General features: G+C 38.2%; 1 protein-coding gene across 1 annotated transcript in view; it reads left to right on the forward strand.

Annotated features, from left to right (window-relative positions):
- Window positions 1–4: 4 nt before the first annotated feature.
- The window catches only part of CNOT10 (CCR4-NOT transcription complex subunit 10), a 55311-nt gene continuing 36973 nt past the window's right edge, over window positions 5–18342 (forward strand). Inside the window, exon 1 of the mRNA XM_065051619.1 lies at window positions 5–378. The gene's annotated coding sequence lies outside the window, so the exon portion shown is untranslated. The remainder of the gene's footprint in view (window positions 379–18342) is intronic.

Here is an 18342-nt window from a genome sequence, read left to right on the forward strand (position 1 = left end):
GCGCGGAGGGAGCGGTTGGGGACCCGTGCGACAGCGCTTCCCCTCAGACGCCCCCTCTGAGGATGTTGAGCGTGTGTCTTCACAGCCAAAGCCCGGGGGAACCGGCGATCCCACCGATCTCTCAAGTCTTTACCAGCCGCCTCAGGAGAGGAGAAGAGAGGCTGTGAGCGGGAGAGCGAGTGTCTTTCGTTCGGACTGTCTCCGGTGGTGGTCGCAGGGCCGCCCCGGTGAAGGGAGGTGAAGCAGCCGTCGCCTGCTGTTGTGCCGGTGTCTGCTGCGAGGAGTTCCTGTGGGGCAGGGAGTTGCTGCTGTGTGCATAGTGCCCTTTGCTCCCCAGGCGGCTCCAGCCCCGAGGGAAGCACCTTGCATCCAAGAAAAGTAAGTGCGGCTAGGGGTGAGACGTGCCTTTGGGGGGACTTCATGGTCTTCTCTAAGAGGCCTGCACATTAGTTGTTCTTCTCGCATAAGTATCGCTTTCGAGTTGGAAAAAAAATCATAGAATTGTGGAATGTCTTGAGTTGGAAGGGACTCACAAGGATCATTGAGTCCAAATGGGTAAAATCACCATCATTTTCACAACTCACCTCTTGTTGGAAGTCTCAGAAGAAGCAAGCAAGCAAGCATGTTGGTTCTCTTCTTTCACTTTACAGAGGTAACATGTTTGCTAGGGTAACACGTGAATTACTTCAAATGCCATAAAAATTCGATGGGTCATCTGGAATATTGTGTCCAGTTCTGGGCCCCTCAGTTCCAGAAGGACAGGGAACTGCTGGAGAGAGTCCAGCACAGGGCAACAAAGATGATTAAGGGAGTGGAGCACCTCCCTTATGAGGAAAGGCTGAGGGAGCTGGGGCTCTTTAGCTTGGAGGAGACTGAGGGGCAACCTCATTAGTGTTTATAAATATGTAAAGGGTGAGTGTCATGAGGATGGAGCCAGGCTCTTCTTGGTGACAACCAATGGTAAGACAAGGGACAATGGGTGTAAATTGGAACACAGAGGTTCCACTTCAATATGAGAAGAAAATTCTTCACGGTGAGGGTGACAGAGCACTGGAACAGGCTGCCCAGGGGGGTTGTGGAGTCTCCTACTCTGGAGACATTCAAAACCCGCCTGGACACATTCCTGTGTAACCTCATCTAGGTGTTCCTGCTCCGTCAGGGGGATTGGACTAGATGATCTTTCGAGGTCCCTTCCAATCCCTAACATTCTGTGATGAGTTTTGTCCTTTTGATTCAGGAAAAACTTAACACAGGATGTTTCCTTGCGTGCCTCTCTTTCGGACAAATGGTGCATGTTCCAGAGCCTCTGGATGTACAGAAAGGTAGTGGCAGTGTTAGTAACTTATGTATGCCAGCAGTTTGTACTTAAGTTATTTCTTGCTGCTGTGTTCCTTCAGGTATGAAATAGGTGAAAAGTGGTAGCTATATACTGAATTACAGCTACTTGTCATAACAGATGCACAGTTATTGGTCAGAAGTATTATGTTGTGGACAGAATGTTTTGGTGGGGATGTGTCATCTAGTAAATGGTGACCACTAAATAGAGAAATGCTGCTGAAAAGACACCAAGGAGAAAATGTGCTCCATGACCCCACAAGGCCTCCTCATGGCCTGCTGTGAATTCACTTCTTCTGTTATCTCTGGTTTTCATCACTATTGGGTCAACTGATTTAAATGACTAAAATAGCAGAAAATTGATTACTACAATGGTGGAAGAACTCTTCCAATTTAGTGAGTTGCATCAGCTTGTGGAAAGGAAAAGAACTGACCAGAGAGTAAGAAGCGAAGGAAGAGCAGAAGGAAGAAAGAGTTTGAATTTGAAAAGCAGTGAGATGGGAATGCCCTGTCAGTGACAGTGAACAGTTAGGTCATCCCAGCTGTAGGTCAAGTTAGAGTTCTAAGAGAAAGTAAAAAAACAAGTTAAAAACCCCCAAAGCTTCTATAATATGTTACTAGCTGAAACAAATTTCAAGACTCCAAACTTATCAGCCTACTTCAATCAAAAGGGAGAGCATTGGTTTTAACACAATTTGACAAATAGATTGCTATTTAACTTATGTGGCCTTGAGATTTTTGTGAAGCTTTACTAAAAAGTGAAAAATCTCTAAAATTCAATGAATTAGCATTTGACACCTCACTCACAAAGGCACTGAAAACAACAAGAGTTTTAAACTACTTCATGTTGCTTGTTATTTTAAATGATGTTCCATATCATATTATTTTAATGTGAACTATATTAAATAGAGGTATGTAAATTATATTTTCCTAGGACTTTTTGAAAACAGAATGTGTATGACAGCAAGTAATATTTAAATATGTGAAAGTAGTAGGACATAAAAGGCTACATGGAAGAATGATAATAAGAGCATATTGCTTTATGCTTAGTAGAGAACATATTGATGTTAAGAAAAGACATGCAATTTTCCTGCTTCTCTGCTTTTATAGAGGCTAGTGTTGCTAGCTGGGGAAAAAAAAAAAAAAGTATGTATATATATATATATACTTGGTGATTGTAAATCTACTAAAGATTATTCACGGTGAAAGAGAGACCACGTCTCTTCTTTCTCCCCTCCTCCTTCCCCTGACATTCATTCACTCTAGAGTCTTTTTAAGGTGGCTTTCACTGTCTCATCCTCTGGTAATGGAGGATTTTGCAGTGTCGCTTTGACAGAGATGTGTACAATCAAAATTCTCTGAGGATTCACTTACTAGGGTCTCACACCTGACAGTTCTGATGATGGTTGTGTGGTATATTTGCTACCTTTAGCAGAAGCAGTCCTTCCCTCCTGTTCTGCCTCCTCTCCATTTTATTTCTGTCTCGGGAGCTGCAAAGGAGAGGGTGAAAATGGAAATGCTTGGTCATCATGCTCTCAGGTTAGGTTAAAAAAAATCAAGATGGAAACAAAAATGTTGAGAGAATCAAGACTTCATCAAATGCAGTATGCTGATATGGTATCTCAGTTAAATTATTCATAGAGTTAACTGTGCAGCATGATAGGAAGAGGAAATTTAGGAAAAGCCTGTAACGAAGATGAAGCAGCCATACAAAAGTGGGGGGGGGGGAAATCAATAAGACATTATTTCTTTCCTCCCCTGTGAAATAAGTTTCTGTCTGGCAAAATGATCTTTTGAATGTAGGGGAACAACCATTCCATGCAGCCTTTTCCAAAAGGTAGCAGTGAACAGGAACTGGTGTTAATGATGCCTAGCAAACATAAAAGCCTTATTTTCTCCAACCTCACCCAACCTGTAGCTATTTATCCGGACACATTAAGTATAAGATCTTCCCTGACTATCAAATTGTAAGTTTTAAAGTCATTATACAAGTTTAAAGTATGTTTTCTAACTTAAAATTACCATTCTGATTTGATAGTATCTTATACCCAGTCACTGTTATGCTTGCAGAGGTATGTATGACTTATACAAGACAAACAAAGATAATTAAGAATCAGGCCCATCAACTATGATGAGAAATAATATTTTTTCAGCTGTTTATTGTTAGCAACAGTTTTAGCTTGAAAAAGCATTGCCAATGGCTTAACTACATCCATACATAAAGGCAAACTAGGACAACATCTCATTGGCAAAATACTGTCATTTCCTAATATAGGCGAGATCAACATCGCTCTGTGAGCTGCCCTGGGGTGATGGTGAAGTGCAGACCCTGAGAGGGAGTCAGTTGTGTAGCTGAGAGCTACCTGTGCTATGCTGGCCAAGGAGGGGCCAACAGGGAAAACAACCTCCTGTGAGCAGCTGGTTAGCGATCACAGTCTTGATTTCTATCATAGTCTGTGACTTTTTTTGTTTTCTGATGTGCTTTGATTATTCTGTACTTCTCTGCTTGGTCTTAACATAGGGCTCCTTGTTGGCTGTCCCTCTGCACATAAAACGTCTTTTCTGAGTTAGCATTGTGTCAAATACAGAAAGTAGTTGGCCAGCTGTTCTGTCTGCATGTATTGTCATTGGCCAAATATTACAAAATTGGTTGCAGATTTAGAAGGTATTTTTTTTCGTGAGCTTGTGGAAGTGAATTGTTGTAGTTCAATTATGTTTAGAAGATCCGTTTTGGGTTGTTAGAGAGATTTTGCCTTTAAGGCAAAACTGGCTTCTTAGCAATGCTGACCTTGTTGAAACCAAAATCGTAAAGGTCACAGTGCTCAATACATACTGTAGTTCACTGTGCAGAAAGCATCTGTTTGAAAAGACAGCAATGAAGAAGCAGAATACCTAAAATTTCCAACAAGATGTTTTGTTGTCTTTGGCTGTAGTTTATTAAGAAGTACAAAACTAAACTTTAAAAAGGGAAAGACAAGTGTGATTTGCCATTATTTGTTGATCTGAATTTATGTGCAATTCAGAAAGCACTCATCGTGCCTTTTTTGTAGTATTAACAGCTAGTCATCTGAAACTTAATCTTGAAAGTGAATTACTGATTATTTTCTTGTGTACAATGCTCAAGTTATTCTGTCAGGAAATGAAGAAATATTGTATGGCTTAGCTGAATAGTTGACAATGGCACAAATTGCAAATGGATAACATTGACATAGAATTGATCTTTCAATCTGTATACTGAAATTTGTTAATAGGAACTGTATGGATAATACTTATTCATAAAAAAACATGTCTCAGGAGACTTAACGGGGAGAATCCATAAGAAATATTAGACTGTGACCAGTTTCGTGTATCACATTTGTGTTTTTCATTTGACCAAATACAAAACTTATTATTAATCCAATAATGGTTTTTGCTGGTTGGTAATAGAAGCTTTGCAGACCATGCAGCAATATACCACTTCTAAATTTATTTTCTACATACTGCACTGTAAATTTTTAAGAATGTGCAGAGCTACCTAATTTTATGAAGCAGAGTATAATGGCCTGCTGCAAAGGATACGAAACCTGTTATATTTCACACACACAATGTTTTATTTCTTTAATCTAAATTTGTGACCATTCTGTAGCAGAGCATCGTAAACGTATGTTTACATATACCCTTACATTTGCTTGCAATCAATAGGATTTAGAATGTGCTTTACATGTCTGGCTGATGATTAAAAATATGTGTTTGCTATGCATTTATGGAAGATAACTATGCAGGATCTGATCAGCCAAGAACCGTGTGCCCTCACTTTCCATTGGGAGACCAGGTATATTTCTGCTCAAGGTATATTCAGCTCTTTCAGGGCCACACAATGTGAGTGTTCCTTTGGTCTGAGTAGGATTGTTTCTTCGAAGAGGGAAATACCTTGGTCTTTTTCTTTTTTAATGCAATACTGTTTATTCAGAAAAAAAGACATACAAATGAATAATTTCTCAGATAACTGTAGAGACAATCAGCAACAGGCATGTCCTTGAGCATTATTTACAATTATGCTTCTTTAGTCAGTTCTTTACTTCAGGGAGCTGAGTGACTGCTTCTCAAGCAGCCCATGTGCTTTATACTGGCTTTTTGGTTGTCAGATGGCATGGCCACTTGGATAGGTTACCATAGAACAAGGAAGGGTGTGTGTTTGTGGTGTGGTAGCTACGTCATGAGTATTGTCTCCAGGTATCTGTGAAGAAATTTGTATTTGCACTGTCTTTGGTAGGAATAAGGTAAGATAACTTCCGTTTACTGCAAAATAAGGGTGTTCATACAGACAATTACTTCAGAATAGCTAAAAAAGTATAAACCTGTACTCAGGCTAACTTGCAATAGTTTATGTAAACATGTCTTCCTAAGCAGGGGATTCCAAACTGTCACCTAATTGCTCTGTTGTGCGGTCTGAGGATCTTTCATCTATAGGACTTTGTTTCTAATTGGTTGTTTCCCTCTGGCCCAGTCCTTGAGTGGTGGAGGAAAATGGCCAGTGCTTTATCTCTACACTGACTCATGGATGGTGACAAATGCCCTGTGGGGGTGGTTACAGCAATGTAAGCAGAGCAACCGGCAGCACAGAGGAAAACCCATCTGGGCTGCTGAATTATGGCATGATGTTGCTGCCGGGCTTGGGAACCTCCCTGTAAAAGTGTGCCATGTAGATGCCCACGTGCACAAAAGTCAGTCCAGTGAAGAACATCAAAACAATCAGCAGGTGGATATTGCTGCCAAGATTAAAGTGGCTCAGGTAGGTTTGGACTGGCAGCATTTTGGGTGCAAGCTGCAGTTCCAGGAGGGGTTCGGTGTGAGCTGCAGCTGGTTTCAGCAGGTGGTTTTGGCATCAGCTGCAGCCAGGGCAGCAGCCAGTTTCAGCGCAAGCTGCTGTGGGGGGACTGCCACGTGCTGGGACCGCCATGTGGTCGTGTTGCACTGTGTGTCCATTGCTTTGTAGGTTCTTTCATTATTGTTGTTATAGTTTGTTCAGTTTTCTTCACTGTTCTGTTACACCGTTCTTATCCCAACCCACGACTTTTGCCTTTGTTTTCTGATTCTCCTCCACATCCCACCAGGGGCAGGGGAGGGGTGAACAAGTAACATGTGGTTTTAGCTGGTGGCTTGTTGGGGCTGGGGCTAAACTACAACACAAGGCACATAAGCTTGAAAGGAATAAGTTAACACATCCCTACAGCTCTTAGAATCAGGAACATGGGGGTATAGTGTCCCTGCAGTGTGCTGTGCTGGCTGGCATGATGTCCTGATCAGCCTGAATGTCTTCACATTGCGTACCATTTTGTAAGATAGATGTGCTGTAAAAAGCTTGACTTGGTTAGCCAGGCAAAATTCATATCAAGAAAAGATATTATTTATTTCTTTTAATGTACCACCAGAGAGGTAAAGCTCTGTTTAAACTAAGGACCAGTGTTAGTAGAAGAGCATAAGTCATTGACTGACTAGGAGTACGTTGAGTCTAAAAATCAGAAATAATTTTCTTCCAGGGCGGAGGCGCTCTGAGACTGCCATCTGATCAAGTAGTTATAAAAGGGAATTTGGTCAGTTTCTGAAAGGGATTAAGTGATATGGCTGCCAGTGTAAGAGTGGGTCATTAGCAGTGATTCAGGAGTTCCCTTCTAGTCCTATGTTCCCTATGTCTCACAATTCTGTTTAAGTGGTAGAGTCAACAGTAAGTTCCACGACTGAAAAATCTGGGAAAAGCAGTGTCCTAGTTATAACCTTGTGGAGTAATAATCTGCTCTTGTCTTTGTACATGTATTTCAACTAATATATATATATTTCAGAGTTAACAGAGGTTAGGGGTGAAAGTAGTGGGTTCTCTGGTAGCCAGAGTATATAACGTTTAAACTGTGTAAGCAATTAGACTTCTTCAGTTTTGAACAGTTAATGAAACAATTTTGTTTACTCTTTATTCTTTTTAAATAACAGTGATAGAAACAGGGAGGTCCTTGTCAAATTTCTTGTAAAAAATATGCTAAACAATATACATCATGATTTCAGTCTTTCTAGTCATGAGGACTTGAGAACTGATGAATTCAGTCAGATGAAAAGTCGACCTAACCTAGTATCCTGTCTTAGTAAGTAGATACTTATGGAAAAACAGTACGGAGGCAGTCATGCTTACAGTGATTTTTCCATCATGTTCTTCTAGCCTTCAGTAGCTAGGAGACTCTTTTGTTTAGTAGTTACTGCTGACCTACTGAATAGAACTGCTGAATTCATGAAGTCATGATTTCTTTGATCCATTTACACTTTGGGCCTCACAATATATAATGAAAATGAGTTTAGTTCATTATTACCAAAAAATGTGCGTGCCTTCCAATATTTATATTATGAAAACTTGTGAATAACTGTTATGTAAACTAGTGAATAACTGTTCCCAGTTCACCTTTTTAATAAAATCCATGACTTAATATGTCTTTATCATATCCTTCTTCAGCTATTTTTCTAATTCTACCATAATCCTTTTGATAATGGAAAGACTAAAACTGCATGTAGTATTCATAATGGGTCTTGTGGCCTGAATATATACAGGGCAGACTTTTCACGTTTGTTCTCTGTTCATTTTTAGATAATCTTTAATTATTTCTGTTTGCTTCTTTAAGCACCAGATATTTTCAGATTTCTTTCCTGGTGAGAGTGACTAACACCCTGTGTATATACATATATGTGTATTTTCCCTTCCTCTCTTGATGTGCATTACACTTACTGACACCAAATAGCCTCTGGCATTTTATCACCCAGCCAGTATTGAACCATCCTCTGAAGCTTTTCATAGCTTTAGATTTCCTCAGCCCAATAGTTTTGTGTCATCTGCTTTTTTTCTTTGTCTCATTATGTGTGTACTTTTCCACATCATTTGTGGATATATCAAAGGGCCTCAGTTATATCAAAGATCTCTCAGTTGAGCCTATGTCACTGAATCCTGATACTTTCTTAGTATATTTCCTTATGAAGAATATGAGCAATATAAAATATAACCTGTAAAAATAATTCATATTTTTTCTTTTTTTCTAAAATTAATTTCTACCATTTTAGTTTCATCGTTTATTTATTGCATAAGTAGATGCATTTTTAATTCGTTTTCACATTGTAGTTCTGCTTTTCAAAGGATTTGTAGAATAATGGAAAAACAAGACAACAGAAATTCACTGCTATTTGATGATTTTATCATCACACACGTTGAGTTTAATTGCTGTAGTTAACATTTTTATTTTATCCAAGTATGGGATTCTGGCACATAACAGCAATTGAGAGTGATTCTCAGGAAAAAAAGTATATAAAAGACACTGTTCTTTTTATTTTTTGTATATTAGCATGTAAAGGTTGTTTTTGACTGTCTACAATCTTCTATTGGCTTAATCCACTATGCTTACTTATTAAGCTATGAATACCTGCAAATCCTTTAAAGGATTAACTGTATCTGCCAGCTAAGCTTTCCAAGGAAGTTAAAAATAACTGCAGCCTGATTCTACTGACACACTAAAAATTAGACCTACTCTACATTTTATGTTGTATTTGCTGCTGTGTTGACACATGTGATACAGTCTGGAGGTACTCAAACCTTCTGTGAAGATTCAGGTTGACCAAGTGCTCTCAAAACCCCTGTTTCAATTAGCAGCTGTTTTCCCGTACAGCCCATAAAGATCAGCATTTCCTTTGTCTCATGAAAAATGCCAGTGACCAAGGACATATAAGATGGAAAAAGAAATTCAGCTTAATACCAGTGCATGAAATAAAGGTATCCTTCTCTGTAGAAAAAGCCATGACTTATGCAAGGTGGTCCAACCAGTTCCAGCAGTGTTGTCCTTGACATATGATATGGCTTTTGCTAGCTGCAGTCATTGATTTCAGAAAATGTGGGTCTCTTCCACATTTACAGAATTGTTATGTTCTAATGCACTATGAGCATATACGTGGATGCTGATATTATTAGGAAGAGAGCCAAACAGACGAGATTCTCTATAGTGCAAACCTTCCAAGGAATGCACACTTTCTCTTGGTGCTCCAGAGAGTGCATAAGACAGCAGGACTTTAAAATGTTTACTGACTTACCTCTATGCACTATTATTCCTGCTGGTTATCAAGGAAGAGGAGTTGGCCTTCAGCTTCTTCCTTGGTCAAAGAAGTTAAATTGAGGAATATATCAAACGGAATTCTTGAGACAAGGCTTTTCACTTCTCATTGTCTTTTGCCAGATATTTTCTCTCTGAAAATCCATTGCTTGTGATATTTCAGCAATGTCTCTTGAGAACTGGTTGCGGGTTTTCTACAGTGCACTGTATTGCACAATGCAGGCAATAGATGGTGCGAATTTACCAGGTGGGTTATATGGTTCTGCTTATTTCAGTGCCATTTTTTCTAACTGTCTGTTGCTTAATGTGTATCTCTATCTGAACATCATGAAAAACTGTCAGCTTAAATTTTATTCAATATGTATTTTGAAGGTAGAAAATGGACTAAATGCACTTCCTATTGTAAACTATTTAATACTTTGGTATGAATGGAAACTAGCATACCTATGTTTCAAATAAGAAATCCTGTGGAACCCAAGCTTGTCAGATTTTTGCCAGAAACTTGCTGGTTCCCTGCCAGCTCATCTACCCATCATCCACTTGGCAGGTTGCCCAGCCTTCCAAAAGCTGCAGCTGCCTCTGCATCAGGAATGGCAGCACTTCCAGGGCTGCAGGCTCCAGAGCAGGTGGCCAGATGGACTTCCTCTCAGGTACAACCCAAAAGGTCCCTGTCATTGTGGGGTGATGTGTTGTGCAGACAGCCTCCTGCCACGGTGGTAGGCTAAGGAACTTTCTGGTCTGGAGATGTTTCATCTTGTGCCAGCTTTTAGCAGTTTTTTGAGAAATTGTTTTCTAAGTGGAAATCCTATTACTGTCACTAAGGAAGATCTTGTACCTGAAAAGAGGGATATATGCATTTAACATATCACTTTGTAGCAGTCCTGCTTCCAAGGTTCGTGTAGCAATGACACAAAAAGCAACAGCCTGTGTAGAGAAATGTTGATTCTGGAATTTGGCTTCTGACAGCATTAGGTTTTGTTGAGGGTTTGGGTTTTCATTTTGTTTTAACAGATGTTCTTGTTTCTCTTACAAATATCTAATCTTATTTTGGATTCAACCAGACCTCAGCAATATCTTGTGGACTAACATGCAATTTTTTGATCAGTTAGATATTCACGGTAGTTACGGCACCCTTAGTATTAATAATGTATTGTAGAAGGGCCATAGTAGTAAATCAAAGCGGATAAGCTTTATGTTGATGTGTACATGGTTGTTGACTTCAACAGTTTTTCTCCTATATTTTTAGTGGTGAGAACAGTACAATTTAATAGCACAGAGCAATACTAGTGAAATTTCGAAGTTTGTAACTCTTCATGTTTGTATAAAAGTGCTAACCATTACTCAAAAGTTTAATAAATTTTAAAAAGCACACAGAGCAATTTTGCTTTCTTTTTCTGATTATTCTTTAATGGTTCACTGCATTTTAAATAACTTGTTAGAAAACTTACCTTTCCTAATGGAGCCCTATTCCAAAAATAAATCAGTTCCACAATAGGAGGCGTGGTTGGAGAAGAACTTCTTTTTCTGCTCCAGCTATTGCTTTGTAGATTGCTACTGGATGCCATAGAAATAAATAAATCTCTAGTCTACTGTTACGAAGCAACTATGGTACAGCCAATATTTTACAGACTGTTGCCTGGAGATGATACATTTTTTTTATAGTTACCTAAAGGAAGTTTAATGAAGAAGTTTTAATTAACCTAATACACTAGAGCATAAGATAATTAATGCTTCTTATCATTAATGTGTCAAACAGAAACAACGGTACTATAAAAGATGACATTCTGATAGATATTCTCCAGCTTAGTAACTTTTCTAGCAATTTTACTAAGTAACTTTACTTTGTACCTTGCTCCACTAAAGCTAGTAAGTTCATTCCTGAAGTTCCTAGTCAAGTTTGCTTATACAGTGTTATCTAGCAGTGCAAGAACTGAAGAACCAAATGTTGCATTCTTTGATTGGACCAATGGCTCATCAAAATCAGTATGAAGGATAGAAGCACTATAATTAAAAACCAAAAAACCCAAACAAACAAAACAAAACCCAAACACCAATCAAATTCCTATTTCTCAGCTAATACAATATGTTGGTGTGGAGAAGCTTGGCCTTGCACATTTAGCAGATACTTCTGATGTCCAAAATGAAACCAAGCTCAATTGATTTGCCTCTGTTCTATTCCAACTCTATGTTTATTGAAAGCATTGGAGCTATGCTAATAGTAAAATTAGAGTGAAATAGAGAGAAATCATACACATCGTTTCTTGTTGAAATGACGACAAATAGTTTCTCTTTGATTTTGTTATTCTTTTGCACCAGTCAATATAAAAATTTTGCTTACATTTTTCACAACATTAACAGATAAAAAGTAGTTGCCTAATTGCCTTTCTGCTTACAAACTTAATTACAACATGTATAAAATAGACTATGATAGTCATATCTTCAGGCACATACATAGCTCCAACTGCATAAATGTTGACTTCATGGGAGTTTAGATAGAAACTTAAAGTTAAGCCCATGCTTAACCGTTTTTTCGGTTTGTCTCCATCCTTTGTTGCTCTTAATATCATATAGAATCTATGAAATTTAGTTCATGCTGACATATGAATGAATGTTCAGTTATTTCTATATGTTTTTTGTAGCCAAAACTGTGTACCCAAAACTCTTGCTCCAAGCCTGAAGATTGTATCCACTGTGATTTTCATAGTGGTATGGTCTGAGTGTGAGTGTGTATGTGTGTATCTGTTCTCAAAGGTGATGTATGGGCCTCTTTTCTAACCAAAACTTCCATAATCAGGTAGACTGCATTTCAGAATAAATCCTTTCTAGTGAATCTGCTCTCAGACTCATGCTTTTTGCAGTAGGTATAAATGAAATCCTCTTCTTTTGTGGCTTGTGATTTAAATCACTTAATGTTTATCACAATTATTGATACCTCGTTTTTATTGTATTTAAAAACATTTACAGCAAAATACATTAGTAACACTAGCAGAGATTTAGAAAGCGAATTGCACAAGAGCTATTTTGTAGCCTGAGACTGTCTTCTCATATAAAAACCATAAAAGTTATTACACAAAGGAAAGTATAATAAAATTATGGCTGTAGGCAGTGGCTTTAATAGACATTATAGTTGTTTTTTTTTTCTAGTACTTAATAATCTAAGAGGTTTTGCCAGAAGTGTAACCTCCTTTTTCTGTGATTTATGTGCATTCTTCCCCAAAATAGCATTCACCTACAGTAAAATTTATTTGGACATTTATGCTTGGCCAAACCAGTGAGTGTGATATTAAACCATCTAGAGAGGTATGAATATATTTAAATGAAAGGATTTGTAAATGCTCTAATTATCTTGATAAATCAGGAGCTAAGTGACAATATTGGCATAGGTTAGAATTAAAAAATTTATTTTAAGCACACATTTCCTTAAATTTTAGTTCCTAAAAACATTGACAGCGTGCCTATGTATCTCTTTGTATTTTTTAGTATTTGCTAGATATGCTGTAGTTTCCCCTGGAATATGTATCCTGTAAGACAAGGGACAACAGAATCAAGAAATAAACATCTGACCATGTCACAAATCCAATTAACTCTGACAAGGCCAGTAAAGTCAAGTGAATAACAAAGCAGTGCTGTCTGGAAGCAGCTTTGTATTTTAGATCGTACTGGAGATGGGAGGACACCAGCTGGACAAAGCAAAAATACTTCAGGCAGCCGAATTTTCTGCATCCACTAAGACCATCTTATACCCTGACGAGGTCACAGCACTGTAGCATTTTCAAGTGTCAAATCTCATCTCTTCACTGTTTCTAAGCAGTAGAGAGGAGTAGGAAAGCATTCCCGTCGCAGAATGTAAAATGTGCTAATGTCATTACAAAGTGATGCAGTGAAGCAGAAACCGCAGTTAACACGGCCTCTCCTCAACCACCACCACCGTGTTTGGTTATGATAATACCCTTCAGTAGATTTCAGTGCAACAATCCTTGGGCAGAAATTCTGGTGATTGGCTAATCCCAGGACCTATGCACATTAAAAGTAGCTTTCCTCTTTCTAGCTCTTGACACATCTAGTTATCCTGTTTAATGAAACCAAATGATTGAATGGTTGCCTCATTGATCTGCTGCATTCTTTCATGCTCAAGATTTAAAAATATGGGTGAATTTCTCATTTTGAGTATAGCAGTGTCAATCTAGCCATACTCCTTTGGCAAAATTATTTTGAATTTATCTTGACAGGAGAATCCATTCCCTGACCTTCTGACTAGAAATCTAAGTTCTTCAATGCATGTGTCTGTGGAGAGAGGAAACATGTACTTCATTTACATTATCTGTGTAACTCAAACAACACTGTATTACTCTTGGAAATTCTGCAGCTTTGTCTCCTTACTCAAGTCTGTTTCATAGTCATGTAGTACCCTCAAGTGAAATGCTCACTTTCCATTGACATTTGAGCAATGAGAGAAATTTCAGATCCATCAAGTTTTACACAATATTCACTATTATTACTGTTAATTGTTTGTATTATTTGCAGATCATAATAACCTACTTTTCTAGTTGCCAGAATAGTCAAACATATAGTTTATGAGCTATAAGATGGGCTCTAAAACTGGAACAAACAGCTGTCCTCAACTTTGTGAAGGAGGAAGGAATGTATCTTTGAGAAACAACATGAGGATTTGATTTAGCTTGTGTCTCACAGCTAGTTTGCAGCTGACTAGCATTGGAAATTTCCCAGCACTTTTCTAATAGTTTTGTTTCATTGAAAGTGAAACTGTATTAATTTCAGCAACATTTTCCAAAGGGGGATTTCTCAGGTTTAGAATGGGATTTCTGATCTTGAAACCAGAAACAAATACACACAATGACTCAGTGGTTAGGTTATTCAATGATTAGGTTTGGAGCAGGGAGCTGAAACTGTTCCTAATTCCACATGAGTTTGTATGTACTGCATCTTTTGAGTGTTTTCTACCTGCAACTTGAAGAGATCAGAGTTTTGTTCTCATATAGAGGTCAAAAAAAAACCCAACAAACAACTTTAGAAAGCCTATGGTGCCTGTTCTCTAGTTAATATTAGTGTTGGTCCCATCTTTCCTGACACTGAAAATTTAGCATGGGGTGAAATAGGTAAATTTATTTTAACTCTCAGGATGGTCTCTGAGGTCAGGGAAAGGAGCAAGGAAAGAATAAATTATGTGCAAGATTTTTATACAGATAATTAAAAATTAAACATATGATCATGTGTCTACATTTTTCTAACAGTGTTGTAACTTGATCTCCTTGCTACAGCTTTGGGCACAAATAGAATTTAGCAAATGGGTATATGCAGTAGATGCAGCACAGGCATATGCTGACATACGATTACCATATGTCAGTCCACAGTGATTCTCTAGCTCCAGAGACATGTTTTGTTCTTTAAATAGCTTTCCATCTTTTTAACATTTTGAAATATGACTATTTTCATTATGCTTTTTTTCTCCTTCCTTTGAAGCCACATGCATTTACAAATGACTTTGATTGGGCAGAAAGGACCGATAGAAAGAAGCTGAAGTAGAGATTACTACTACAGTCAAATGTATTTGGAACTTGAAAAGCTAACATGAACTATTGAAACAGAACAAAATCTACATTAATCTTTAAAGAAAACATATGGATTGGCATTTTTGTCCTGGATTCATCCAGGATCATGTACAATATTTTATTTCTGGTAAGTAACACAGGAAGTTTATATATATAATAAAAAATAAAAAAAACTTGGGTTTAATTATGTATCATTAAATACCGAGCTTTCAACTTGGAAATGGAGACAGCCTGAGACAGAACCTTACAGTCTCATACAGAGAACAATGGCAGCTGCCAACAGGGTATTTCCTGTTCGTTTTCACAACAAACAAAAAAATTGGATATCTTAATATGATCTGCAGATGTGCAGTATGAAAGCACTTAAATGCAAGTTTTACAGAGGCCTACTATTTTAGGCAAATAATAGATAAACAAACCTACTATCTCTTAAAAACAAAACAAAACAAACAACTCCATCAGAATAGTCTTAACATCTTTCAGCAAATTGTGTGACACATAAAACATACTCAACCTTATGTTCTTAAGTTCGTAAAAGTTTTGGAGGAAAAAATATTTTAAAGTTACTTATCTGCCTGTAAAAGCTTAAAGAAAAAAGCATAATGAGAACATACAACAAAGGTTCTACTGCACTGTGTGAAGGCAGAAAAACCATACTGAACAAATTCTTTAGCTGTTGCAACATCTCATCTAGGCTTTATCAGCAAAATACTCCATTTGTATCTTTACTGAAAAAATAATTGCTTTATACTTCTCAAGAGAGAAACCGTCTCTTTCTGAATGTCTGGAGTAATGCTGAGAATAATAAATACCACAAATAAGTAATTAGTAAGAATTTAGTTACCTTTTCTTTTCTGATTTATAGATTATTCTTGCCTGGAGACCTAATTTCTCAATAAACTCCAGCTTCCTATCTGTTGCAATACCAAGGACATCAAGCATTATACTTTCCTACAAAGTATATGTGTCACCTTAGGCCAGCACAGGAAGAATTCTTAAAACTGGGCTGAAAGAAACAATGTTTACTCAAAGCTTCTGGTTTGACACAGGTACATTCGCTTTCTATTTCTGCATCTCAGGAAGGGTCAAAGTGCTCTGCAGTGCAGAAGGGCATAAAGTAGTGCTTGACACGTTGGACATAAACACATATGTCATGCAGACATCCTACTGTTATGAATAAATCAGTTTCTGCTTGTGCTAAAAGGCACTGATGTAATCACAAAATGTTTTAGAGACCTGATCCTTTTGCTCTTAGTTGTGCAGCACTCCAAATTCTGCCCCTCTGCAAATCAAGGATTGAGCCTTACTAAAGTTCTGTTGAAATAAAGGCTTTTCTGTCAATTTGAGTGTTTAAGTGTAAGTCAAAGTTTCATAAGCTTTAGGGTAGCCTTCTCTACAGGACAGTAAACAACCCCAAATGTATGGTAATATGTATATAATTTTCCTTCCACAACCACCTTGATTTCCTGAGTAATCGTAATTAGGTGCACAAATTTCTTCTTGATGATACCGGAAGGGAAAAACAACAAAGACTATGTAAAGCCATTTTTTGTTTCTTATCCTAAGAAAGCTGTACGTGGCACAGTTTGAGTGATCTCTCGATTTAAGCCCATTAACAGGAAAAGATAATGGTGCTGTTATGAAAGTGGAGGGAAAATACATAACAATACCATATACAAGCAAAATCAGAGCAGATCTAGAATAACAGAAGAAGGAGGAAAGTGATGTCACGAAGGAGCTATTTTTCAGGTACTATAATGTGAGGAAAAGATGAGCACCTGTTTTCAAAAGGGAAAAATATAAATTTATTGAGGATATTGTGGCATCATTCCTCTAAATCCCTTATGCTCCATTGTTCTCTGTGTTTCTCAGTGCTCTCAGAGTTTTACACCCGCTTGTTCTCTTTCCACATCCCAATGTTGATGAGGTCCTGTCTGTCCAAGCTTGTCTCCCAGGCTCAGCATCTCTACTTGACTGTGAGCAAAGTTGTCACAGTGGTAAGCACTGTCAGAAAGATATTCCACCTCTCTTTTTTGTCTGTGAAAGCCAGGTGTAAGAAAGCCTTACTCGAGGTATTTTTCTGGCACCGCTGCTGTGGCTGCAGGGTGAAGGGTAACGTTCTTTCCCTGTGCCACTGAGCAGTGCACGTTCTACCATCAGAGCGAAGAGCAGGATCTGAAACAAGTAAAACATGTCAGTGAAAAACTGCAGGAGTGAGAAAAATTAGAGAGCTTCCTTCTGCCTGTGATGTTTTCATGTGGGCAGTGGAGGCTGGTGTGGACATGTCTGTGTGAGGCAGGTGAAAGGGGAACTTGCTACTTCCTAGAGGTCCCGTGGCTCAGGAATTTTCATGAGATAGCTTTACTTCTTGGAGTTTCAAAATGCATAATGGAGACGTGTGGTACTGGGCCAGTTCCCACCTAATGCAAAATAACCTCTGTGTGAAAATATACCGGAGATGTGAGGAACCTCAGCACCAGCTGTTTACAGCTGTCAGTCTATTCCTGCTGCTCCAAGTGAATTGCTAAAGTAAACAGCCTATGCTGGTTTATTCACTGCTCACAGACAGAACAAAACCAGCAATATTCTGTGATGCACTGTAATTTTCCAGGAAAATATATTCCATAGCACTGTGAAAGCAAAAAGACTGTATTTAAATGAGATTCACAGCGGTATATTTTATTGACTTCAAGAGACAGATTCAGAAAAAGAGAATTACCAAGCTGAGACTAATAGCTGCATTCAACATACTCAAATTTACACTGGTTTGCATTTTAAGTAAGAACTCCATCTGTAGTGGAAGAATAGTACTTAAACACACCTTGCTTTATTTTGTAGTGCCACCTAGGGGTTAAAGGCTTTTAAACTTTAGAGGGGCAGAAGCTAAGAAGCCCTATTAATAGCAGAGGAAGTATTTCTTATATTAAATCATCTGCATTTTGGAATTTACTAGGCAAACAAAGAACTGCCGAGATTTCCATGGTGTTGTATCTGGCAAAAGAATTGTAACTGTCCAAGTTCCCTTTGGAGCTGCTCATACTCTTCTCTCTCTTCTGTAGTCTGGAAGCAACTTGGAATGTCACAAAGCCTGATTTTCTCCTCTACTAGCCAGGTCTCACTTGTATGATCTGTGAAGAGGTTATCTACATCTGCTGCTGCAAGGCCAGGTAGGAGATTGCTGTCTTGCTGCTTTTGAGTCTGCAAGAACTTCAAATAGAGCCTAGAAAAGTTTGCTTTGTGAGGCCGAAATCAGAGAGGAAACCTTTCTACTTAATCTAGTCTAGTAAGGGAAGGTACTGTAAAGGAATTAATGAGATGCCGGGACT

Source organism: Columba livia, chromosome 2 (genome assembly GCF_036013475.1).
Source record: "Columba livia isolate bColLiv1 breed racing homer chromosome 2, bColLiv1.pat.W.v2, whole genome shotgun sequence".
Classification (NCBI taxonomy): Eukaryota; Metazoa; Chordata; class Aves; order Columbiformes; family Columbidae; genus Columba; species Columba livia.